General features: G+C 31.2%; 1 long non-coding RNA gene across 1 annotated transcript in view; it reads right to left on the reverse strand.

The window, feature by feature from the left end:
* Nucleotides 1-520: 520 nt before the first annotated feature.
* LOC129941693 (uncharacterized) overlaps nucleotides 521-26,394 on the reverse strand; it is a 76,206-nt gene continuing 50,332 nt past the window's right edge. Inside the window, exon 2 of the long non-coding RNA XR_008780910.1 lies at nucleotides 521-1,317. This is a non-coding gene — a long non-coding RNA (uncharacterized LOC129941693). The remainder of the gene's footprint in view (nucleotides 1,318-26,394) is intronic.

Genomic DNA, 26,394 nt, shown 5'->3' on the forward strand with positions numbered 1-26,394 from the left:
GTATATCATCTACTGTGTACTTATTATGGAAACTTTTCATATTTATTTAACACACCCCACCACCATCGCCGCACTGCTTTGCCGCCCTCATGTTCTACAACCTCCTTGCGTCCAATTCAATATCCTAGCGAAGGTGTTTTCACCTTCTATTGTGTAGTGCACTCGAATGAAGGACAATGGAGGCGCTGACGCCTATGTTAAGTAAATTTTTGTTTCCTAATTGAAGGTCTCCTGTACCTCTCTTTCTCAACATTCTACATGGAAAGCTTGGAATATAAACTTTGTTGACATTTCACTTCACATAACCAAAGCAAGACTTGGTATACGAAGAAAAGAAGTAAAATCAGCTGCGCACTTGCTCGGCCATTTACCCTTAGAATATTATAAAGTAATGTGTTTGGTTTTCTTGCATATTTTATAAGTAGATGGGTACTTATTATGTCCTGATTTACCCAAGTTTACATAAAATATATTGGAAGGAAACAGGTTATAAAAATAATGAAAATACACAAAAGTTGAATTACCTGGGTCATCGTCGTCATCCCAATCGATTTGTCCGGAAGTGAGTCTTGTGAAAAGTGTCACCGAAATAAGGACACCAGCGATGATACGCAGAATAGAATGCATCTCCAGATCCATGTTCCAATTTTCTATGTTAAGGTATCCTTGACCACTGACTTATAATTAATTTTATTTTCCGCAAGAACCGAACTGAATTTATCTAAAACTTTTTAGAATGCTTTGATATTCGATACCATTTTGATTGAAGCACAATGTAGCAGCTTTTTTTTTTGAGGATTGAACTTTAAATATGAATTTCAAAATTCGAACAAACCAAACAACATAATCTAAATGAAACGAGAATCTATCGACCACGGTAAGGGAAATTAATAGGAAAACGATGTTACACACACACAAACATTCACCACTCAATAAGGGTAGAAAAATAAAAAAACACGTTAAAAATTAACCGGATATGCTTCTAACGAAATATTTATGTAGGGATGTTTTATTTTTGGTGTAAGTAACCGCTGCTGCTGGGGAAATTATTGTTTTTTTTTTTCTTTTATTTATTTTTAATTATTTTCCTTCATTATTTTGCTCTTTGATCTTCTTTATGTTTCTTCGCCAATTCCCTTTTTAAGTCCTTTAATATTATTTTTTGTGTTTTTTCTTTTGTTATTTTTGAAATTTCAATTCCCTCCTCTTTTGCTAGATTTTTGTATTTGGGTTTCAAAAATTCGTTGAAATTTTCTAATAAAATCCTTTGGTTTAATTTTGGAAATGATTACCGTTCCGTCCTTGGAGATGTTTAATCTGAAATTAGAAAAAAAATTGATTTATGTTATTTAAATTTCAAAAATAAATAATAGAATGTTGGAAGAAATTATAAAGAACCGATTAAGAAATTTCTGATACTTCCTACGCAATGAACTTATGTTCTTTGGAAAGCGTTTTGTTGAAATAATTAATTTTAACTTATAAATTTAAACAAGGCCAAGTGAATATCTATTAAATGTTTGAAATTTCCTTGATTTGATTAATTTTAGAAAGTTTTCTTTAAAAAAAGTGTTTTAAAATATTTTTACTTTTAAAATGAGTTAATACGGAAAAGATTTGATAAAGCTGAAAGGCGTTTTATGCTTTTAATAAAAAGTTCGTAGATCTATGAGAAAGCCATTTCTACAAGAAATATTTGTATTTATATTCTTGTTTAAAATATTTGAATAAGGATTTAATTCGATTCTATTTGTTTTGAAAACAAAACATGAACCATCACATCGCGTGCATACAAAAAGTTATAATTTTCGAGAAAGTCATTTAAAGATTATTGGTTTTCCAATTTTTGTCCGACTTTGATTTTCAAAAACTTAATTAAAAAAAAGGGGTTGAGATACGACCCACACTGATAACTTCCCATGCCGTCTGTCAATTTGTCTTGATTATAAGTTTGTAGGTTTTCGTGCTTTGTTAAACAAAGTTGACAGTTGATTTATTCTTAAGAATTTTAGAACTATTAAACAATATTTTGAATATGATGAAATAGTTTGATTTCGAAATCTGTATTTGGTAATGAGTTTTTTAGTCGAAAACCAATTTTAACCAATTTTAACCAATTTTAGTAGCATTTCTTGAAAGTGATTATTTCTTATATAAACAAATACGAATTAGATGAAATAAATTTTTAACAATTTTGCGTAATATGTCTCATAGGTTTTTTGATTTATAAAAAAAATCGTTAAATGGATTTTTTCCAAAAATATATTTGTTTAGTATCACGTACCAATATGTTATATAAAATAGACTTCAAGCCACTTGAGTTATTGGTTCGTGAGATATTGGTTTAGCTAAATTTTTTACCTTTTTAAAACCCTTATGGTAAAAAACCACCTCACTCAATTTTTTTTCGCATCTTTCTGCATCATTATCTGTATAACAACATTTATTTATTCTCTACTGGATTTTGAGATATGGACGATCAAAAAGACTTCCCGAAAAAAGAGGCTGGGATGCGACCCACACTGATAACTTTCCATCCCGTCTGTCGATTTGTCTTGCTTAAAACTTTGTCTTTATGTACTAGTATCAATTTTACCAAATTTGCGTACTATTTTTTATAGATTTTATTTTTTATGAAAAAACGGACTGTTGGTTTTTTATATAAAAATCACTGAACATCGAAAACAATATTTTCTGTAAAATAAAATAAGTTTAAAGCCTATATTTTTAATTTTTGAAAAGCTATTTAAGTTGAAGGTAAATTTTTACCAAGTTTTAGTATTGTTTTTTTTAGAGTTTTATTTTTTGAAAAAAAACTGTCCATTCGATTTTCTTTAAAATTCTATCGAATGTTGAAAACAATACTTTCTATAAGATAAAATTAGTTTAAAGCCAATATTTTATAGTTTTGAAAAGATATTTGAGTCGAAAATCAATTTTTACCAACTTTTGTTAATTTTTTTTTAGGTATTTAATTTTTTGTACAAAAACTATCAATTCGATTTTTTTCAAAATTTTACTAAATGTTAACAACAATATTTTTTGAAAGATAAAAGTAGTTAAAAGCCAATATCTACAATTTTTGAAAAGATATTTGAGTCAAAAATCAATTTTTACCAACTTTTATAAATTTTTTTGTAAGGTTTTTATTTTTTGTAAAAAAAACTGTCAATTCGATTTTTCTCAATATATTTCAGAATGCTAAAAACAATATTTTTTATAAGATAAAATAAGTTTGAAGTCTAACTTTCAAGTTTTTGAAAAGATATTTGAATCCATATTCAATTTTTACCAACTTTTGTTAATTTTTGTTCGGTTTTTAATTTTTTATAAAAAAAACTGTCAAATAGATTTTGTTCAAAATTTTACTGAATGTTGGCAACAATAGTTTTTGAAAGATAAAAGTAAATTAAAGCCAATATCTCAAAGTTTTGAAAAGATATTTGAGTCGAAAATCAATTTTTCCCAACTTTTATTAATTTCTTTTAGGTTTTTATTTTTTTGTAAAAAAACTGTCCATTCAATTTTTCTCGACATTTTTCAGAATGTTGAAAACAATATGTCTTATAAGATAAAATAACCTTGATACCTTAATTTCAAGTTTTTGAAAAGATATTTGAATCGATATTCAATTTTTACGAACTTTGAGTAATGTCTTTTTTAGATTTTTATTTTTTATAAAAAAAACTGTCAATTCGATTTTTTTCAAAATTTTATCAGATTTCAAAAACATTATTCTCCGTTGCTCAAAACTGTTTTGGAGATGAAATCATATGTAAGTCGTTAAATTTCGGAGGTGATACATTTTTTTTTCAGTTTTTTTGATTTAGAAAAAAAACCGTTAGATAGTCTTTTTTCATAAAATATACTTCTTTGAGATCACGTTACAGTTTATTATATAAAATTTAATTCAAGTCTCTAGCGTTTTTGGTTCGTAAGATATTTAGGGTTAACCAAAATTTTCACCTTTTTTTTTAAACTGCTATGGTAAAAAAACCACCCAGGCAATTTTCTTGAGAGCCCATTCTGCATCTTTCTGCCTTATTATCTGTATAACAAAATTTATTTGAAGTCGATATCTCTTCTGGTTCTTGAGCTATGGACGACGAAAGAAACGTCGCGAACGTACGGACGTACGGACGTACAGACGTACGGACGTACGGACGTACAGACGTACGGACGTACGGACGTACAGACGTACAGACGTACGGACGTACGAACGTACGTACACACGCACGCACAGACATCTTTCTAAAAATCTTTTATTTCGACTCTAGGGACCTTGAAACGTCGAGAAATGTCAAAATTTTCAATTTGACAAATCGGACCCATTACAATAACTTCCTATGGGAAGTTAAAAATCAAAGTTATTTCAAAACATTTGTTCATATGAAGAAGTAGAAAAATATTTCTTTTCAAAGCAGTTAAACAATTTAATCCAATCGGTCAAAATGTAAAGGTAAAGGTAGAGGTTTATACGTCTTCTACCAAGACGAATAGTTCAGAACTAATTGTGCGAACTTTACTTAAAATCCAAGACGTGACTACAAAACCAGAAGATACCAATAACGACGAAAATATAATAAAAAAGGAATTAGAACCAACACAGGAAGTGCTACTAAGAACATCAAGCAGACAAAATAAAGGAGTCCCACCACAACGCTTTATAAGCGGTGTAAATATGGTAGAGGAAGACCTTGTGAAAGAGCCTATAGAGCCTATATAAGGAATCCATTACTTGTAAGAATAAGGAAGGGTGGAAAAATGCAATGAAAAAAGAAATTCAAGGATTTGAGAAAAATCAAACATGGGAATTAGTATTTCCACCAAAATAGTCGGTTGTAGATTGAACTATAAGATTAAACGAAACGTTCAGGGAAGTATTCAGAGCTCCAAGAATCGACTTGTCGCGCAGGGATTCAGTAAACAATATAGACAAGATTACGACCAAACTTTTGCACCAGTCATCAGGCAGGCAACTTTTAGACTTCTTCTCTCTATAGCAGGAAAATTCAAAATGAAAGTTCAACATATGGTCAGCGTTCTTAAACGGACAATTCAAGAAACATATTTATATGAAACAACTGCCTGGGTTCTAAGTTGGAGAACAGGGCCTGGTTTGCCGATTAAGAAAGAGTAAATATGGTGTGTGGAAAAGTGTGGAACACAGTAATTCATAATGTTTTCATTGGTAGTGGTTTCATCCAGAGTAAGGCAGATCTATGCCTATACATTAGTTTAACGAAAGGTGAAGGTTATTACATACTGGTGCATGCCGATGACATTTTAGTTGCTACTGAGGATGAACCTCTTATCAAGAAAACAGAGGCATTTTGAAATGAATAATTTGGGAGAGATTAATCGCCACTTGGGGATTGAAGTCTGCAAAGACATCAATATGAACTACAGAACAAGGAAAAAACAATACATTGATAAACTTATTCATGACTTTGGACTAACAAATGAAAAAAACTCAAAAGTTCCTATTGAGCCAGAATGTGACAAGTCAACTGAAGGAAAAGAACAGTTACTACAAAATAAGGCATATCAAAGACTTATCGGATGCTTATTATATATAGCAGTTATCACCAGACCGGACATAGCAGCAAGTGTATGAATTTTGGAGAAAAAGACATCGTCACCAAATCAAGCTAAGAATGCTCTTAAGCGATCTTGACATTCCCCAACAATAACCAACTTTAATCTACGAGGATAATCAAAGCTGTCTCAATCTAATATGTCACGAAAAATTAAGCAACCAATCCAAGCGTATTCACACCAAATTTTATTTGTAAAGGATTACGTGGACAAGAATTTTGTTAAGTGTCAATACTGTCCAACAAAAGACATGCTTGCTGATATGTTGACCAAACCACTGTGAGCTTTGTAAATTAAACAACTTAAAATTAAGTGTGATCTCCAAACGAATAAGAAAGAGTGTTAAATATTACACTTTGTTATTATGATTCTATATAAAATATTGAATTATAATCACTTGATCAGTTTATTGAAAATCAGAAAATTTACTTTTAGTTTTTTCTGTCTGAATAAAATATTGTCACCTAGCAGACGTTGTTTTACTTATTAAAGAACTTTATAATTAGCGAACAAAAAGAGTCTAGGAATCTACCTAATTTCTGGCTAAAATATATCATTCAATTAAAAGAGCATATTTTAAATGTTGCTCACTCAAAACCTGAAGCCAAGCTACGTTAAATAACCCCCACAAAAAACCCATAAAATAAAAAGTAAATAACTCCTTAAATCGGGGCTTTATTGCTTTATGAAATTAATCTCCGAATTATTAAGTTAAATGAATTCCAAAAAGACATGAAATATGTCCCCAATAACGATTAAAATATGTCCCAAATTCAAAGTATTGTTAAATGACGCAAATGCCACCAAAAACATACCTCACTGGTTATTCATCTTTATGCTGTATATAAACCAAAATGTTGAAAGTGAAATAAACCAATTTGGATTTACTTCACATTGTTATTGTAAAATAAGACCAACTCCAAAAAATTGACCCCATTGCGCTTGCTAAATTTAATTTAAATTTTGGGAAACATATCATTGTTGTATTTGGAGACTTATTTCATCAAAAATAGCTCCAAGAATTAAGAATGAAGTTAATTCCCAAAAAAGCATGAAATAAATCCCATTAACATAAAATTGTTTGGAGTGTTATTCCATATTTCATTTAAGCAGTTATTTCTTGGGAGCTTTTTTACCCAGACATTATTATTCCTCATAATTTCTCCATGAATCATTTCTATGTTTATAGAAATTTAAAGTTTTGAATGCATAGATTATCGAGAAGGGGTAAAAACATATGCAATTAGAAGCTCTCATGGAGGATATACATTTCTACCATATGTGGTTATTAAAAACTTAATTACTATAATACATTAAATTTTATTTAGATTAACTCAATTTCTCTAAAAAACTGGATGCTTAAAAATAATGCAAAGCAATTTTCTTAGTAACAAGACAGAAAAGGGGCAGTTCAGGATTGTGGGTTTTGCAAATAACGTCATCCTCAAAACGGTCTTGATTTTCTGTAAACTGATGCAAACGTAGCACAATATTTGTTTGACATAACCGATGAAAATTTTTCAAAATGTTGTTGAATTATAGCTTTCTGCTCGTTCAAGTCTCGCGGTTGAGTTTCATATATTTCTAACTTCAAAAAAAGAATAGTGCGATGACAATACAGATTTTACCCTAAAAGTAAAAGGTGCCAAACAATTCGAGTAAAAAATCAGTGATTTTGGCAAGTTTCTTCATTCGGCTCTAATGAGGACCGATGTCGCTCTATCTCCCATCCGAACAGTAGCCTTAGGCAAATGAAGAGGATTCTCTTGAATTACATAGGGGTCCTCCTCACCCCAGTAACGAAGACTTTCTTAACATCACCTTTCAGGTAAAAATAAGCCCAATCTACAATAAAACTAACGTCTAGTAGGTCTTTTGACTTTATTTTACTATGTCGAAAAAAGCTAATGCCCCCTTTTTGGCGGACCAGTTCTAAATGTTTCTCAAATTAGCCGTTCGGATTCAGCTCAAATCTGTATGTTCTCTCCATCCCTAGAAGCTTCACTTTTACACAGTAATCGTCTAGAGTTACAGGTCACTAGAAACTAGTTCTCAACTTTCCAATGCCATAAGATAGGTTTCTTTAATTCAAATAGAGATCGGACTTTGATTTGTTTATATAGTTTCCATTTCTCTTAAGTATTTTGGCAACTTTCATATTTGGATCATTTTCCAAATGAGTTAATTTTATTATAGATAATGCCTCATGTCTCGCTAGAATTTATTTCCACTTCTAAAAAATATAAGAATTTAATTTCACCAAAAAAAAAGAAAAGTCTTCCTTAAATTTGTTAGATGTTTAAGACATTTATTGACAAAATGTATAATAAATAAAAGGTAAGGTTAAAGTGGCCGCGGATTCAGAAACCACACACTTAGGTCAAAAGAGAAGGTGATGTGATACCACATGAATCTAAGAAAGAGCAGGGCAAGTGCAGAGGAGGTGAGAGATTGTTTCCTCTTCTTCTTAGTCCATACAGCTCCTACAGAAGTCATTTGAGGCTACACCAAGTCGTATTGCATGTCTGCCTATAGGACAGTGTCCCGTAAGGACACCTATTAGGGAGCTACTATGAATACCGCTTTGAGAAAACAAGTCTTTAGAGCGCTTTAAGTCCATATGAGTTTTGTGGCTGCGCATGTTGGTCAATTGAGCCACCTAGAGTTCGCTATCGCAAAAGCTGTTCTTCTCCCTTTCAGGTGAAATAGGTATGTTGGTTAAATTTTTCATTGGCTCTTCAATTTCCTGTCATGTCTCTATGGCCCGGCACCCAACAGAGGTGAATGTTAAATTGCTGCGCCATCTCCATAAGAGACGATCATCAATCGAGGGCCGTTTGAGATTTGGTTGAGACATCGTCAAGAGATCAAATAGCAGCCTGACTGTCAGAGAAGATGCGGATATCAGAAGTTGATATCACGTTATTTCTTAGCCAGGAGAGAACCTCTTTGATCGCTAAAATTTCCGCTTGGAAGACGCTACAATGATTAGGGATGAGGAATGAGATGCTTAGATTAAGCTTTTCTGAGTACAGACCACTACCAACTCCTTTATTTGTCTTGGATCCATCTGTATAAAAATGGATGCTTTTGTCATCCAGGAGTTTTTTGTCTTCCCATTCATCTGTGGATGGAATGGATACCTGGAAGTTTTTTCCAAATTGGGGTTTTGAAATTGTGTACTCTATGTACTTTGGTATAGAACCAAAGAGGTTCAAAATGATGGAGTCCATTGAGATTAGGCGTTGAGTCTTATCGCTGCCACTTGTTTGCTGAACATGTCGGGGGGTGTCAGATGGAGGATAGTGTCTAACGCTGCTTAGGTGTGGTTCTTAATGCCCCGCTTATGCAGATACATGCAGTGCGTTGGATTCTGCTGAGTGTGTCGTAGTATGTGATAATAAATACAGAAAAAATGCCAAAAATTGTTAATATTTGTTGAACATTATTTTTTCAAGACTTACTCAACAATTAAAAATACAAAATATCGTATTCAAAAAAGAAAAACAAAAAATCTAGCAAATATTTAATTTTTTTTTTTCAAAATAATAAATTTTAGTAAAAACACGTCTTTATTTGTTTTTTGTTTTTTCTGTCTTTACTTCAAGAGATTGTATCTTTCGATGAAAAAAATGTGGAAAATTTTCAAATAAATTTAAAAATAGAGTAAACTGAAGACAAAGAGTCAAACCATAAAACAAGGATATTATTTTTTGTGATTTTTTTTAAATCACTAAAAGGTTAATGCTAACTCAACAGACATTTCACCTTCTTCAATCCGAAATTTCATAAAAATTTAAGAAACTTTTACCTCGATTACACATTCAATTCTCAATATCTACTAAAAAGACACCATTCATATGTTAACTATCACAGTAAATGTCATTGATTATTAATATCCTACATAACACAACTCAATTTATTACTATGAATTAAGTATTTAAAATTGTAAATAAAATTTCAATTCAAAACCTACACAGAAATGATAATTTTCAAACACACAAAAATCAATAATTAAGTTCTAAATTAAACATAATCTTTACTCGATTATCTCAAAAACAAACACACACACATCTCACATCATACATCATACATAACACCACACACATTTATTATATATTTTCATTTGGAATATAATTTTCCAAGAAAACCTCCCCCTGTTCTATCCGATCTCAGAAAACAGAGTTTAGCCCAGAAAACACCTCAAGTTATTAATAAATAACGAATAACTTACGACTTACTTTTGCACTTTCCATTTGAAAGGGGACAGAAGTACACTGAGAAAAAAATGTAAGTGACTTAGTACAGAAGCTTTTATGTTTATTACTGGCATCAAATTTTGCGTGGCATTATCATGAAACCTCTCAATAATGATTTAACAGTAAGTGCGATGGTTACATTTCAATGAATGTAAAAAATGAAACCCTCATCAATAAGCTACGTTGTAAGCAAAGTTGCTTACATTCAGAGGACGATCATAAAATTAAAAAAAAGAGGCTGGGATGCGACCCACACTTATAACTTCTCATTCCGTCTGTCGATTAGTCTTGCTTAAAAAGTTTGTAGGTTTTCGTGTTTTGTTAAGATAGTTAGACATCTAAAAAGTCTTTTATTTCGACTCTAGGGACCTTGAAATTTCGAGAAATGTCAACATTATAGTTCGACAAATTGGACTGATTACAAATGCGTCCTATGGGAGGTAAAAATTAGATGTACGGAAACATAACTGTCAAAAAGGACTAAAGAAGTTTTAAAAAGGACCGAAGAAAAAAGATCTCCAAAAATCCTGGAAGATCGTTCTCTTACCAAAACATTTGCTTCTCTTGAAGACCGCCGCAAGGTCTCATGTGTGCTATTGTTTTATCGTCTTTTTTATAAAAAATACTTTATTGAAATAGCCAGTTGCGTTTCTCCCCTTAAACAATTCAACCATAATACCCGTACTGCTAGGAGTACCCATCTGTTTACCCTTGAGCCCAATTTTGAACTGTTAAGTACAGAGATCCTTTATTTAGCCACACTACACGAATGTGTAGAATATTTCCCACTCATTACAATGTGCGACATTTGAAACTAATGTGCATCCTTTCTCCTATCCAATCCTATCCTCCTTTCCTAACTTCTCGCACTGTGTTCAGTGTAATCATTATAAGGGTATTCATAGCCCCTTTAGTGCTCGCACAATATAAAAAAGAAGGATACGAAGGATCATGAAAACAACTTCGAAAAATATGTACAAAAACAAATACAACGCAATGAGTACTTCAATAAATTATTTCAATATTAATGTAGCTAGTGCATAAATAAGTAATTATGACATAGATTTATGTAATGACTGCATAGGTTTTGTTTGTATTCATTCTAGATAAGTTCATATAAATGTGTATGTAATAATTTGTAACGATATTTAAAATTATGTAGTGAGTACATAAAATCTATACTTAGTACCTAAACAAAAGTGTAATCATCCCATTAAGCTCGTATAATTTTGGTTCAACAGAATATGCGTTACGCAAAAGACCAGTGACTCCAAATTTTACGTTTTATTTAATGCGAGTCCTCAAATTATTAATTGACACCATAAATTCATGTAGTTAGTAAAAATTACATTATGTAATAAATACATAAATTATATGTGTAGAAATCATTGTGATAGATTCACATAATTTGTGAAAAGTCCACACATTTTTCCCTCAGTGTATGTCTGTCATAAAATTCGTCTCAACTTATCTACCTACAGACAGATAGAGATTCATAAATAAAACACATAAACATTTAGACAGGAGTGTGTCTTTCTCTGTCTGTAAATGTAGATATTGCTAAAGCTGAAGCTATGTACGAAAGCTATCTTTGCGCTCACACTCAACTCAATTAAGCGATTATTCATGGTTTTGTATTATCAAATGACTTACGCATTCACAAAACGACTAATTATACAGCAGGGGCTAAAGCGGAAGATGAACATTCTCATATTGAAATATACATAAACATATACGATTCTGTGTGTGTATAAATGGTTAAAGGACGAAGAAATTTAACAACAAAAATAAATACAGGAATTTTATATATTCTTGTGGGTATACGAACGACGACGCCTCTAGTGGCAACGTGTGTACAAAGCCTACATAATTTTCCTTTTTCTATAGATATACAAGTTTATAGAAAGGATATGAGTCCTCACCACATCTAGAATCGGTTAATTTTACATTTTGATAAATTAATTAAAACAAGCAACAGAATTTAGGATTGTAAGCTATAGCAACATAGCACGGTGGCATTGAGAGCAACAGCAGCGGCACAATTACCAGAGCAATGAGTCCTGGATCTGTATTTTGAATCCTGAATATAATTCCCCGTCGCCCTTCCCATCACACCCTTTTACATTTAAGTTTGCGAGTTCAAATGCTTAACTTACGATGCTGATGTTCTTTCCCAAAGGAACTAGAATGAATTAATTCACATGTGTTGTGTCGTTTTCGTTTTCGTCGTTGTCGTCATCGTCCTTGTCGTCTGTTTGTCTCGATAGCTAACTTGAATACCTACCCTATACACACATTCTGATGATGCTCCCCATTCTGATTTATTTGTCGAGTGGTGACAGTATACAGTTCACACACAGGATAGGGACTGGGGTATCCTTATCCATTTATATATTTGTATCTGCGTGTAAACCCTGTTTTTTATTTTTGTTTTGATTCGTGAATTCATTCCAGAAATAATGCTGTGCACATCTTCAAAAGGCTGTTGTTGTGCACGTCAGCCATTCCGTCCGTCCCTCGAGCAAAAATAAGAATCCTCTCACATTCTATTCTAACAAACAAGCTTGGCCGAGCCTTAAGACATTCGGTGATGGCAAAACAGAGGCAGTGGAGACGCCTAAAGTCTTCCTTAGGAGTGCCACAAAATTCAAAACCATAAAATAATTTCATACCAAGGGTACAATATGTTCATTAGAAACACATGTTTCAAATTATATATTTGCAACTGAGACTGATTTGGCTCGGGTTTTGGGATTGGGTTTGAGTTTGAGTTCGAGTTTGGGTTGGTGTGGGAGATGCCCAGGGGATGCGGATGGGGTGTGAGGATGGAGAGATGAAGATGAAGATGCTTCCAAAGTTCCAAAGGAGCTAAAAATTAAATAAAACATAATTTCTCTGAAACTGCTATACTCGTATCCTTGCTCCTCTTGCTTGCTCCTCTTTTCAAATGATTGCCACGGGTGTTACCGAAGCTATCTATGTATATATCTCCTCCTACCTTCTTTCCACCCTATAATATCGCTTTTTCATTTGATGGCAGCGCAAGGACATTTTTTTATTGTATAAACATGCACAAAGCACATACCACACACAGTCATATAAACCGCAGCAAGAACTCCGCTCTGCCATACCGATACTACCTACGAGGACGACGACGAAGAAGACGATGATGGCAACGAGGCAGAAGTGGCACGAATTTTATTGCAATTTAATTTCATACCGCATTTGTTGGAAATTGTCATTTTGTGCAGAACCCAATCTCTCCGGAGTATAATTGTCAAAGTAAAACGATATGACAGGTGACATGGAGGAGCAGTATACTATCTCCATACGTACACAACACCATACATACCTATGTACAGGGTGGGTCAAAAGTTTCTTATCGGCGTCATTTAAAGGTGTGAAATACACCCTCTGTGTGATTACGGAACTGGTGGCACGATTCTGTCAACGAGGAGCTGGAATTGATCTTTCGTGAGCTAGATGACCTTGAACTGTCTGAACTGAAGCGAAATGTGCATGTGTGTCCAGAAACATGAACACGAAGGATCTTGGGTCAAGTTGATGTGTTCTGCAGTGAGAAGTTACAAAAATCTTTAAGAAACGACTTGCTGCTGTTTTTTTACCACACCTAATTTGGGCAAATTAAAAAAGGAGTTCATAGATTCTCCAAGATTCAACCAAGCAAGCAAATAGCAAGAAAGCAAATGAGTGATGAAGCTCAATTCCACTTTAATGGCAGCCAAGGTTAATCCATTCGTGGGAATTGCAATTCATTAGGTACACTGTGTGACGGGGGCGGGGGGGGGGTGGTATGGTGTGGTGTAATTTCAGAAAAAAATATTGGCGCACTTTTCTTTAAAGATACCTAAAATTAAGAGCCATCAACCTGTGATGAAACTGTCGTAGTCTTTATGGAATTCCACAAGGCACTCATTTAGGTCCTTTTCTTTTTATTTTATATTAATAAACGATTTACCGTCTGTGTTGAAGTACTCTTAGAGCATCATTTATATCAAAGATGTTACTATTTTCAGAACTGATTATGAACTCGTGATTGTAGAGAATTTCAATGTTACTCGTTAACTTGATTTCTGATGGGTGTGTTCATAAATGGCTACTTCTAAATGTTCGTTGATCAAACTAAAATTATGAGCCTTACGAGAAAGTTTTCTTTAATTTCTTTTGATTATTTGTTTGAAGGAGTTTCATTATCTCGTATAAGTGATGTGTCGGTCTTTGGTGTGCCATTAATGGACTCAATAACTTTTTAGGCTAGTTTCATTTTTAACAAGGGAATACAAACAATTTAAAGGTCCTTTTGTTACAAAACAGCTTTTTGTAACATTTATTCGAATACGCTTGCCAGTTTTGGGCAAAAAATGTTCCTGAAATTCTTGCTGAGGGGTTTACGATGGATTAATCCCTACGATATCCCACCCTTTTGACCAAAACACAGACAGGACGATGTCACCAATAATGCAACTTCAAAAAAGTTAAAGGTTATGATCAAAAGTTTATTGAAGCAAGCGGTTGCTGTTAGTACCGGGATGGAGTTGCAGCAAGGTGGATCTCGTCGAACAACAGATGCATCTAAGGGATATTTTCAGCTACCGAATAAATTCCAAAGGGCCTTAATGTTTTTCTGTGGAGCTATTTAAAATGCATACAAAAGGTTATGAAATGTTCCTCAAAACACTAAAAAAATTACCAATACAAAACTAAATCTATACAATTTATTATTACTTTTAATTAGAATGTCACTTTTGACCCACCCTGTGGAAGGTTGGTTGACTGGTTTTCATTTTCATTGTGCGTCGAGCACGAGCGTCGTCGTCGTCGCTATCGCCAAAGCCATAGTCAAACCCAAACGTCGACGTTGTTGATGTCCTTGTTGTTTCTCGAAAGTCTACATTTATACCTAGGCTACGTGTTGGGAGGCTTTAAGCATAAACATAGACACAACACATAAGTGAAAGGCACGAGTATAGCTATAATGATGCGGGTGGAAATTCCCTGTTATCTTTTTCACTGAGGAAATCTTAATAAAATATTTTAATGGGGACATCAACATCACAGTTTAAGTGTGTGACTATATGTGTTTGAGTTTTCATATATGTGTGTGTTAGTATGTGGACTATGGAGAATAAACGAACGGATCATATAAGAGGTTTTCACCTAGCAGTCATGAAAAACCTATTCAAACTTGAAAGTGCCTCAAGCCTTCAGGATAGATAGGTACTCTGGCGTACAAGTGTTTTCTTCATTTCCTTTTTATTTTTATTTTTGTATTTTTATTTTTATGTTGTTGCCTCTTATTTCTTTATGTATATCTCACTGACTGAGTATTAAAAAAGTTATGGGATTATGTTCTATGGGGGGATCTAAATATTATAAACTCTGTTAAAAAAATATATATATTTAATAAAAATTGTGGCATGGAATAAAGGTACGTGACTAAGTTAGAGTATTTAACAAACAGTTGTTAGTTTAAATAATCTGGCAAACCTCTGTACATGTGGGGAGAAATTAATTCTTGGATTTTAGTTTAAGCCGCAGGGGTTTGATTTGTTTGTATAACTCAAGCTAGGGTAGAATCAGAGAGGTCTACGTGTGGAACGGAGAAATTACGAGTTAATATTTTATGGGACAGGTAGTGGGTTTTTGAAATTAGTTAATTATTCCTACTTTTTTGGTAACATTGAAATCACTAAATGAGCTTAAAAATTATAAATTTAAAAATGCAAGCAATAAGTTTGAAATACCAAAATATTGGAGGCAGTTCTAAAAATATATATATGATCTTTTTTATTAATTTAAACTCTTTAAAACTAATCAAATCTCGGTATGTGAAAAATTTGTTTTTTAACTTCCCATAGGAAGTTATTGTAATGGGTCCGATTTGTCAAATTGAAAATTTTGACATTTCTCGACGTTTCAAGGTCCCTAGAGTCGAAATAAAAGATTTTTAGAAAGATGTCTGTGCGTGCGTGTGTACGTACGTTTGTACGTCCGTACGTCCGTACGTCCGTACGTCCGTACGTTCGCGACGTTTTTTTCGTCGTCCATAGCTCAAGAACCAGAAGAGATATCGACTTCAAATAAATTTTATTATACAGATAATAAGGCAGAAAGATGCAGAAAGGGCTCTCAAGAAAATTGCGTGGGTGGTTTTTTTACCATAGCAGTTTGAAAAAAAGGTGAAAATTTTGGTTAACAATTAATATCTTACGAACCAAAAACGCTAGAGACTTGAATTAAATTTTATATAATATATTGTAACGTGATACCAAACAGGTATATTTTTTGAAAAAAATCAATATAACGGTTTTTTTTTTAAATCAATAAAACTGAAAAAAAAATTTGTCACCTCCAAAATTTTACGACTGAAATATGATTTCATCTCTAAAACAATTTTGTGCAACGAAGAATAATGTTTTTGACATCTGATAAAATTTTGAGAAAAATCGAATTGACAGTTTTTTTATAAAAAATAAAAATCTAAAAAAAAACATTATTCAAAGATCGTAAAAATAGAATATCGATTCAAATATCTTTTCAAAAACTTGAAATTTAGGCTTCAAGCTTATTTTATCTTATAGGAAATATTGTTTTCAACATTTTGAATAATGTTGAAAAAAATCGAATTGACAGTTTTTTTACAAAAAAATAAAAACCTAAAAAAAATTTATAAAAGTTGGTAAAAATTGATTTTCGACTCAAATATCTTTTCAAAACTTTGAGATATTGGCTTTAATTTACTTTTATCTTTCAAAAAATCTTGTTGTCAACATTCAGTTAAAGTTTGAAAAAAATCGAATTGACAGTTTTTTTACAAAAAATAAAAAACTAAAAAAAAATTTATAAAAGTTGGTAAAAATTGATTTTCGACTCAAATATCTTTTCAAAACTTTGAGATATTGGCTTTAATTTACTTTTGTCTTTCAAAAAATCTTGTTGTCAACATTCAGTTAAAGTTTGAAAAAAATCGAATTGACAGTTTTTTTACAAAAAATAAAATCCTAAAAAAAAAATGTATAAAAGTTGGTAAAAATAGATTTTCGACTCAAATATCTCTTTAAAAATTTTAAATATTGGCTTCAAAGTTATTTAATCTCATAAGAAATATTGTTTTCAACATTTGGTAAAATTTTTAAAAAAATCGAATTGACAGTTTTTTTTATAAAAAATAAAACTCTAAAAAAAAACAATACTAAAACTTCGTAAAAATTTACTTTAGACTCAAATAGCTTTTCAAAACTTAAAAATATTGGCTTGAAACTTATTTTATTTTACAAAAAAAATATTGTTTTCGATATTCAGTAATTTTTATATAAAAATCGAACAGTCCGTTTTTTCATAAAAAATAAAATCTACAAAAAATAGTACGCAAATTTGGTAAAAATTGATACGAATACATATAGACAAACTTTTAAGCAAGACAAATCGACAGACGGGATGGGAAGTTATCAGTGTGGGTCGCATCCCAGCCTCTTTTTGGATTTCTAATCAGCTTAAAATTTGCTTTACATAGTATTTTATAAATTTGTTTCAAATAAAAGGTCTGCAAGCTTAAAAAATCCACTCTGAATGAAATAATGAAATAATGAAAATTCTCTGATATACATTTTTATTTATTTAATTTATTTTATTTTATTTTATTTTTATTTAATATCATATATACTATACACAGGAAGCATTTAGTGATAATTCTTTAATAAGCTTTAGTTTTATACGTTTTATTTTTCAGAAATTGTGACAAAATCTACTCAACAGATTTATCGAGGCAAACTTTAAATTACCACAAAAATACCGTACAAAATATTTTCTAATTAAATTTGTCTTAAAAGCTCAAAATTATGCAATAATTCTTACTTCACAATCAAAATCGAAATTTTGTCGATATCGTTAGAAAATAATAAATCAGTTTTGAACATGAAAAAAATAGAAGAAAATAAATTAATTATGAAAATAAACTAAACAACTTGAAACAACATGAACAAAAATAAAAATAAAAACAATGCAAAATAATGCAACATAAAATATAATTGACTAAAATATAACCAAATCATGAATGGATTTAAATCAAATTAAAAAAATTTAATCAAAATAAAATACCAAAGTATTGTTCAGGGTTATCCATTTTGCTGTTTATAAAGTTATCTTAAATAACACACATATAAAATGTATTTCTTTCGTGATATTTCTTTTTATTATAAGGTTTGAACATTGACATTATTTATGAAACACAACATCATTCAAATCAACACCGCACGCACCCCTTTCGATGTAGTCTTCGAACACTTTTTGACACATGTTAAGTATTATCTCATTATAACTTGACGAATGTTGGTTTTCAAGTGCTCAAGAGCTAAATTTGTGTCTGCCACCAGAGGTGTCAAATAGCATCACCTTGTTGGAAAGTTGATATCACCCCGACGAGAAATTACAAGGTCAGGAAATGTGTCTTGCAATAAATCCATATTCTCTCTAGTTGTGTGGCATTTGGAACCGTCTTATTAAAACCAAACATTCTCCAAGTCGTATTCTTTAATAGCAGAGAAACAAAATTCATAGGATCATAACACTCCGCATTGACGATGACACTCGTTCCATCGTCGTTTTCAAAGAAGTATGTTCCAATCACACCTCTAGACCAAAGAAAGCACCAAACACTTCCTTTTTTTGGTTGTAGTGACTTTTCTTCAATTACTTGAAGATTTTCAGAATACCAAATACTACAAGTTTGCTCATTAACATACCCTACCCACCGAATGAGAAATTGCTGGCGAATATTTTGTTCGAAAAACCGCCGTCCACCTTCTTCTTTCTCAAGCACAAATTCGACGTATCTCAATGTTGTGAATGTTCAGCTGGCTTCAGTTGTTGTGTGAGCTGGACTTTATATGGATGAAGGTATAGATCGAAATGCAAAATACGCCATAATGTGCCTTAAAAGTAAATGCCATTCACAATTTTGAAAATTGCTTGCTTGTAAAACAGTATCTCGTTTTAACGAATTTTGCTAGTAGGTTTTAACAATTAGTGTGGGTTTGCGATAGGTAAGCGATCCATTTTCGTAAATGTCAGACATTCAACTAATTGGTTCAACAACTTAGTTTGACAGGTGTCGAATTTGAGCGATATACTTTTAAAACAACAAAATGGATAACCCCTTGTAATTACATATTATGAAATGAAATATAATAAAAATACAATCAAAGATATACAAAGTTAGTACAATTATTTATTATGATTTAAATAACAATTTAAAAGAAAAACAGTATAATACAATAAAATACGTTAAAGTGATACACAAGCTAAATGTTATAAAATAAAATAATACAATAATTTAAATAAAAAAAAACAAACATTTTTTCAAATTATGAATTAATTTAAGTTAAACAAAAAAAAATAAAAAAAATAAATTTGGTGGCGTTGAGAACTAGGGCCTAGTGACTTCCTGTGTACAATGGAGGGGACCTACAGTTTTAAGCCAAATCCGAAGTGCTAATTTGAGAAAGCACTTTTCATGACAAGAATTACTCTTGGAGGATTTGTCAATACCTCCCAAGAAGCAGTACTCGTGAAAAAAACCTCTGCCATGACACTCCTAAGCACTAACCACCACTTTCACTATTAAAAATTCTTAAAACTTAAGGAAAAACTAGAAACAAGCGTTGGAATTTCCCAATATCAAATAATGAACTAGTAAAAAAGCGTATTCAAAAATTCTTCACTTGAATGAGGCCACTTCCAATATTTCCGTGCAAGATTTTGCAAGTGCCACCTTTTAAAAAGTTTTGTATAGAATATCTTAGAGAATGTTGAAAAAAACTGTTTTGAATTCATTTTAAACATATGTTCATGGGCTGTGGAAAGACTTTGACAGCTGTATAAAAAACTTTTACTGATTTTTTCAAGGATTTAGTTCTCTCAGGACGTGGAATAGCAAGAAGACTTAACCGAAACAAGAAACTTGTAAGCAATCATATTTTTGCTTATCCAAAAAATATCGGAAAAATCCAAAAAATCTACAAGACAGAAACAAGAACATCATAAGATTAGTGGTTAATTCTACGGCTAAAATAAGGGCCAAAAGCTGTGCATCGTCTAGAATAAAAACGGTTCAAACGATAATACAAAAAGTGGAAAATACTAAAATATAAACCTAATTTGAGGCAAGTACACATTGAAAATTAGCCGTTCGGGTTCGGCATATAAACTGTAGGTCCCCTCTATTTCTGACAACATTACTCGCACACAAAAATGGCTGAGAATTGTAAGTCACTATTCCCTAGTTCTCAGCGGACTGTTGCGCCACCCAATTTATTTATTAACACATGAAACTAATCGGATTTCATTTCAAAACAGCAGGTTACTTGAAGCACTGAATGAAAACGCGTTGTCGTTTCGGGTGAATAAAAGTTTTACTTTTACAGCTTGTTGGCTACGATTTGTATTCCCATGACTTGAGAAAGAATAAGCTTATTAGCTTCCCATAGGAAGTTATTGTAATGGGTCCGATTTGTCAAATTGAAAATTTTGACATTTCTTGACGTTTCAAGGTCCCTAGAGTCGAAATAAAAGATTTTAAGAAAGATGTCTGCGCGTGCGTGTGTACGTACGTTCGAACGTCCGTACGTTCGCGACGTTTTTTTCGTCGTCCATAGCTCAAGAACCATACGAGATATCGACTTAAAATAATTTTTTTTATACAGATAAAAAGCCAGAAAAATGCAGAAAAGGCTCTCACGAAAATTGCGTGTGTGGTTACCATAGCATTTTAAAAAAAAGGTGAACATTTTTGTTAACCCCAAATATCTTACGAACCAAAAATGCTAGAGACTTAAATTAAATTGTATGTAATAAATTTTAATGTAAGACTAAATAAATATATTTTTTGAAAAACATCCAATTAACACTTTTTTATAAAAACTGAAAAAAAAATATGTCACCTCGAAAGTTTTACGAACACAAAATGATTTTATCTATAAAACAATTTTGTGCATTGAAAAATAACGTTTTTAACATGTGTAAAATTTTGAAAAAAATCGAATTTACAGTTTAAAAAAAAAAAAAAAACCTAAAAAAATCATTACTCAAAGTTTGTAAAAATTGAATTTCGACTCAAATAACTTTTCAAAAATTTGAGATTATTGATTTGAAATAATTTAAACTTATGAAAAATATTGTTTTTAACATTCTGTAAAATTTTGAGCAAAATCGAATAGACAGTTTTCTTACAAAAAATAAAAAGCTAAAAGTTGGTAAAACTTGAATTTAACTCAAACATCTTTTCAAAACTTTAATATTCCCTCAAAAGTGCTTTTATCTTTTAAAAAATATTGTTGTCAGCATTCAATCAAATTTTGAGAAAAATCGAATTTACAGCTTTTTTTACAAAAAATAAAAACTTAAAGGAAATTTAACAAAAGTTCGTAAAAATTGACTTTCGACTCAAATAGCTTTTTAAAAATTAAAAATATTGTCTTCAAACTTTTTTTATTTCACAAAAAATATTGTTTTCGATATTCAGTATTTTTTTTTATAAAAATCCAACAGACCGTTTTTTCATAAAAAAAATAAAATCCACAAAAAATAGTTCGCAAATTTAGTAAAAATTGATGTTTGGTTCGGGATATCTCTCAAATTAATTTCTTTCATCCAATTTGTAGTAATTTAAGAAATACTACTTGAATTGGTAAAAATTGTTTTCGACTAAAAATTCCGTTACAAAGATAGATGTTAAATCAAACTATTTAATTTTCTTAGAATAACTTAACTGTTAACTTTTTTAACAAAACACGAAAAACTACAAACCTTTTAAGCAAGACAAACCGACACACGGGATGAAAAGTTATCAGTGTGGGTCGGATCCCTGCCTCTATTTTTGAAATGAAATCAAAGCCGTGCAACAGGTTTAACGATGTGTGGAGCTATAACCTACTATGGCACAAACAACTTTTTGTTTTTGTCCACAATAATGGAGGGGAAAGACTATTTATGTTTAATATAACGGGTATTTCCAAAAATAAAAAGCGTTTTTGGACCTCTACCTTCGATTCACACTTAGTGGTGTGTTAGAAGTTGAATTGAATCAGAAGACTTGGAACTTTAACTATTACCATGGTCCATATATTCACCAAACTTTAACGTAATTGAAAACGTTTGGCCATGGGTGTGTCATAAAGTTTATTAAGATTGCAGACAATTTGAAGACAAGGACACGTTTATCGAAGGTTTTATGATTTCATTCATTTTTTCGTTTTTTTTTTGTCTGACATATTGCATTAAGGTCATACTATTGACGCACTTTTTTATAAACTTTTTGAGTAGTTTATTTTTTTATCTTGAGAAATTCCAACGGTCGTTTCCATTTTACTGTTTAATTTTAATTCAAAGGTAGTACAAGTTTCCGGGTACAACTTTTCCACCATCCATAAAAATAGGTGGTTGGCAGGATAAATTAAAAAATATGAACAAAAATATGAACAAAAATATTTGCCACCTCGAATATTTAAAAAAAAAGAGGCTGGGATGCGACCCACACTGATAACTTCCCATTCCGTCTGTCGATTTGTCTTGCTTAAAAGTTTGTAGGTTTTCTTAAAAAATTTAAAATTACCAATAATATTTTTCATATAAAGAAAAAGTTTAGTTTCTACTTTTGTTGAATAGATTTTTAGTCAAAAATACCAATTTTAGTAGCATTTCTTAAATTTTTACAAATTGGATGAATGAAATTAATTTGAGAGATATCAAGAACCGAATAACAATTTTTACCAAATTTGAGTACTATTTTTTGTAGATTATATTTTTTTATGAAAAACAGACGGAATGTTGGATTTTTATACAAAACTACTGAATATCGCAAACGATATTTTCTGTGAAATAAAAAAGTTTGAAGACAATATTTTTAATTTTTGAAAAGCTATTTGAATCGAAAGTAATTTTTTACCAAGCTTTAGTATCGTTTCTTGTTAGGATTTTATTTTTTCTAAAATAACAGTCAATTTGATTTTTCTAAAAATATAACTGAATGTTAACATAAATATTTTTTAAAAGATAAGAGAAGTTTAAAGTTAATATTTATCACTTTTAAAAAGATATTTGAGTCAAAAATCAACTTTTCTCAACTTTTATTAATTTTTTTGTTTAGGTTTTGTGGACTGTGGATTAGATTTTTCTCAAAAGTTTTAAGAATGTTGAAAAAAAATATTTCTTATAATATAAAATTAGTTGGACGCTATAATCTCAAATTTTTGGAAACACATTTGAGTCGAAAATCAGTGTTTAACGACTTTTATTAATTTTTATGCTTAGGTTTTCATTTTTTGTAAATAAACTGTCAATCCGATGTTATTCAAAGTTTTTATAATGTAAGAAATAATATATCTTATAAAATAAAATTAATTGGATACAATAGTCTCAAATCTTTGAAAGATATTTGAGTCGAAATTCAATTTTTGCCGACGTTTGTTAAATTTTCCTTCAAGTTTTTGATTTTTGTAAAAAAAACTGTCAATTCGATTTTTCACAAAATTATTAAGAATGTTGAATACAATAGTTCTAATAAGAAAAAATTAGTTGAAGCCATAATCTCAAACTTTTGAAAAGATATTTGAGTCAAAATTCAATTTTTACCAACATTGAGTAATATTTTAGGTTTTTATTTTATATTTTTTCTACCAAATGGCAAAAACATCATTCTACGTTCCACTAAATTGGTTTGGAGATGAAATCATATTTAAGTCGTAAGATTTTCGAGGTCACATTTTTTTTTTCAGTTTTTTTCATTTATAAAATAACCGTTAATTGTTTTTTTTTTCAAATATATTCTTGTCTGGATTCACGTTACGATATATTATACAATATTTAATTCAAGTCTTTAGCTGTTTTGGTTCGTAAGATATTTGATGTTAACCAACATTTTCACTTTTTTTTTAAACTGCTATGTTAAAGAAAACCACCCACAGACATATTTCTAACGATCTTTTATTTCGACTCTAGGAACCTTGAAACGTCGAGAAAAGTCAAAATTTTCAATTTGAAAAATCGGACCCATTGCAATAACTTTATATGGGATGTTAAGAATGTTCTTTTATTTTACCCCTTAAATAACTGAATACAAAGAAAAATAACGTTTTTGACATCTGGTTAAATCTGACAAAAATTAAAGATGTTGGTTTCAAACGTATGTCATTTTATAAAACAAAAAATATTGAGTAAAATTTTTCCATAAAAATTCAAATCTACAAAGAATACTACATTTTTCAAAATTCGTAAAAATTGATGTAAATAAATAAAGATACTGGAATCAAAATGATTTCCAATCCTACTAAATTTTGTTGTTAATGGAAGATAATGGTGTTATAAAAAATTATAACTTTCAAAAAATGCTACTAAAATTAGTTTTCGACAAGCATTGAATTGAATTTTATTACATACAAATATTGTTGCTTACTTAAAGTTATTTTAGAAAAAATTAATTTATAATTTTTGTTCAAAACACGAAAACCTACAAAAACAACAATGGGAAACGGTTTTTTACTAAAGTATTAGAAAGTATTACTCAAGAAAACAAATAAAGTTATTGACTTTAAGTTTTGATGTCTCAAAAAATTAAGAAAAATCGAAAAACGGGTACATGTGGAAAGTTATCAGTGTAAGTCGCATCCCAGCCTCTTTATAATTTTATAAACGTACAAAATGTCAAGAAGCAATTAAACAAAAATAATATACTTCACAAACTACAAAAAAAAGTGAAACAAAATTGACTGCTGATGTTTTTAATTGGATGCTCAAAAATGTAATTCAAAACTTGTTTTAATAAGCTTATAAACATGTTTGAAAATGAAGAGAAACTATTTCTAAATATAATTATTAATCTGAAAATAAAATGTTGTACATGTTATGATGTATAATAAAAATGGAGAAATCCAATTTTAAATATCATTACGGATGAAGTCACAATCAATCTGTGCTAACTGATCTTATTATATTTTTGTAAACTAATTTAAAATGACTTAATTACAAAATTACCCCTTAACAAACCAAGACGTCATATTTAAGCACGTATACACTTTCCTCTACTTTATCGTCTCTTTGTGGTATAAACGCACGTTTTCCTATTTACCAACTATTAATTTGATCTACAAAATTACCTCCCCCAAACCTTACTAAATGCAACACAAGCGGAAGTCAAGAACATAACTAAACTAGATATACATATATAGATGTATATATAAGTTTTTGAAAATACTCATTAAGTCCTATCAATTAATATTTAAAAATTAGTTATGCACGCAGTTCGCCTCTTCTTCTAACCAAATAAATTTGTTAGATAGATAATTTCAAAGTGCAAGAAGTACACTTTTCACAACTTTGCCTCGGTGTTAATTAAGGGTCTAAGTCAGTGCAGCCCCCGCGCACATTTTCCTCTCAAACTTACCAACAACACTAACGATAACATTCAAGATCTCGTCTCGGATAATTTTTGCATTACCCTGTAGGCGGTAAAGAGTGTGAAAACCAAAAAAAAAAGGAAAAATATAAAAACAAAAATAAGTGGAAAAGTTTTCTGACTGTATGTTTGAATGTACACGCAGATATCTAGAAACCTTCATACAGACATACAGAAAAGCAAGCACTCTGCGAAATTGCTAATGACTCTCACGTTTCCTGTGCAATAATTTCCCCACGCCGCCATTGCCATCGCCATTGCCATCACGTTACGAGTTTTGCACGATTGAAATTATTTGTGGAGAGCATTTTGTGAAAATGAGTTTTCTACTGTTAGGGTGGTAGTTACCCTATAGAGGGAAGAAGTGAAAAAGGTGAAGGGCTAAGGGCCTGGTTATAAGTATAGCAGTTACCGGTTAGTGGAACTGGGAATTGGGATGATGATGATGACTGGTTAGCTGGATTGCTGGCTGGCAGTCAGAGGTACAAAAATAAAACCAACCATCAGGACTCAGGAGACTCCGATATGTTATATGCAAATCAGAAAAAAAACATCCTTGCGCGTTCCAAATGAGTTAAGTCGTAGGTAAACCATTTTATAAGAGCAAAACTTTGGATATTGGCTTACCATATCAACCATCCAGCCATTCAAACCCTCTCCTCGATTTGAAAATTCCCAATCCCAACTAAACACGAAGAGCATTGCCATTTTGCCAATTTAACACCTCATACCAAACTTCTCTAAGCACTCTGCCCTACCTACCTACGCTACGTCCTACATGCGCTTTTCATTTTGTGTAACGACAAAATAATTAGAAAACTTTTGTGTCGACTTGAGCATTTAACCCAAAACCAACTTTTCCCGAACCGAAATGATTCCCCTTGTCGGCACACATAGGTGGTACAGGATACACACGGCGGCGATGAAGGCGAAAGCGAAGTCGAGAACCAACAACCAACACCCTGGGATCTCTTGCATCCGCTTCAATGAATTTATCAGTAATTCGACTTTTTATACTTTCCGGAAAAAATATTTCAAAACAAAATTATAAAATATATAAAAATAAAAACT

The sequence above is a fragment of the Eupeodes corollae genome, chromosome 1 (genome assembly GCF_945859685.1).
Source record: "Eupeodes corollae chromosome 1, idEupCoro1.1, whole genome shotgun sequence".
Taxonomy (NCBI): Eukaryota; Metazoa; Arthropoda; class Insecta; order Diptera; family Syrphidae; genus Eupeodes; species Eupeodes corollae.